Source organism: Mus pahari, chromosome X (genome assembly GCF_900095145.1).
Source record: "Mus pahari chromosome X, PAHARI_EIJ_v1.1, whole genome shotgun sequence".
Lineage (NCBI taxonomy): Eukaryota > Metazoa > Chordata > Mammalia > Rodentia > Muridae > Mus > Mus pahari.
The window spans coordinates 97138980-97141320 of record NC_034613.1 but is presented as its reverse complement, the minus strand read 5'-3'; positions in this window follow the sequence as shown (position 1 = coordinate 97141320).

Genomic DNA, 2341 nt, shown 5'->3' with positions numbered 1-2341 from the left:
CACTGATAGGGTGATTTGAGGAAAGTCATAAGGAATGTAGGCAAGTGGTCTATGCAAAAGTAATATCAGGAACAGAGAGTGGTAGGTCCCAACAATGAAAAAACAAACATACTACAACAGGGGCTCTCTGTGTCACTATAACTAATGTGGATTATTTGTTTTTGTTTTGTTTTATTCTTTTTTTTTTTTAGTTGCCTGTTTGTATCCCAAAGATGACGGCATGGAGTGGGGGGCAGAGGTGGCAGAATCTGGGAGGACATGAGGGAGGGAAAACTGTGATCAGAATATATTATATGGAAATTCTTAATTAAAAAAGAATAAAAAGAAAAGTAATTGGAAGGCTTTTAGCATTGGTGTGACTTGATCTAAAATACATTATAAAATGATGGTTATGATGTTCTCAGGAGACGAGATTGTGAGGAGGTATATTATTCTCTATAAGGGCAGAGGCTCCCTGAGGTCTCTGTGAATAATTTGGGAAAAAAGGAGTGTCCGTAATGTTCCCATTAACTTCACAGTATTAGGTAACTGCATTCACTCATTCGTTTAATAAATACTTAAGTGTAAAGTATATATTAAGCATTAGTGGTATACTAAACATATTTGATACTTAAGGCAGATTCATTTTTAATAAATATATAATGAAATATATTATTAAGTTATTAAATAAATAACAATGGTCATGAATAAAAGAATAAAAGTTTTTATTATTTTTTATACTTAAAGTAAGCATGCATATTTATATTAAAATATCGATATGAAATATAATATTAAATCAAGTAATTTCTATTATATAAAATATAAATAAAAATAGTGAACAATATTTAAAATTTTCATGAGTTTATTTTCCTGATAAGAATAAAATATTTACACAATGAGGATTAGCAAATATTTCAGTTTCTGGATTTGAGGTTTAACATTTTTCATTACATTATCAGAATCTAATATTTGTGAATATTCAGCAGGTACTTTGGGGAGGTTTTTTTTTTTTTTTTTTTTTTTTTTTTGGTTTTTCGAGACAGAGTTTCTCTGTATAGCCCTGGCTGTCCTGGAACTCACTTTGTAGACCAGGCTAGCCTCGAACTCAGAAATCCACCTGCCTCNCCTGCCTCTGCCTCCCGAGTGCTGGGATTAAAGGCGTGCACCACCACACCCGGCTTTGGGGAGGTTTTAAGTGATTCTATTTGTTCATAGTTAATTGAGGTGCACTTGTCAATAATTTTAATACTAACAAAATTTTCACAATTAACAATAAAGATGCAATATGGAAAAATTGTGAATAAGCATGTATAGAATCAGAGAAATTCTTTTTGCTCAAAACCTCAGGAATTAAGGTATGATCCATGTCTCTATTTCTTTAGAATATATTATTAAGTTATTAAAAGTTTCCATAACTGATCATTTTAATTTTAAATTTCTATCACAGTTAGTAACAAATTTGGATTTTTTTTCTTTTATAAAAAAATGAGTGTGGAGTCCACGCAAAAGAGCACACGGGCTGCAGAAGTAACATACCTTCTGGGACAGGGCCCCTTCCAGGTCTTCATCTTCAGCCAGGAGGTAGAGTGGAGCTCCAGATCTCTGTGCATCCTCCCTGCAAGAGGAGAGCTTGCCTGCAGGGAGTACCCTGACCACTGAGACTCAGGAGAGAGCTGGACTCCCAGGAGGGCAGAAAAAGGCTAAGAGAAGCACAGGAGAAACAAGCTCCAGACAGAGATAGCTATAACAACTAACTCCAGAGATTACCAGATGGAAAAAGGCAAGGGTAAGAACCTTACTAACAAAAACCAAGACCACTCACCATCATCAGAACCCAGCACTGCCACCACAGCAAGTCCTGGATACACCAACATACCCAAAAAGCAAGATTCAGATTTAAAATCATATCTCATGATGCTGGTAGAGGATTTTAAGAAGGACATTAATAACTCACTTAAAGAAATACAGGAGAACATGGCTAAACAGTTAGAAGGCCTTAAAGAAGAAACACAAAAATCCCTTAAAGAATTACAGAAAAACACGACCAAACAGGTAATAGAATTGAACAAAACCATCCAAGATCTAAAAAAGAAGTAGAAACAATAAGGAAAACCCAAAGGGAGACAACTCTGGAGATAGGAACCCTAGGAAAGAAATCAGGAAACATACATGCGAGCATCAGCAACAGAATACAAGAGATGGATGAGAGAATCTAAGATGCAGAAGATTCCATAGAGAATATGGACACAACAATCAAAGAAAATGCAAAATACAAAAAGATCCTAACTCAAAACATCCAGGAAGCCTGGCATGGTGGCAGATGCCTTTAATCCCAGCACTCGGGAGGCAGAGACAGGCAGGC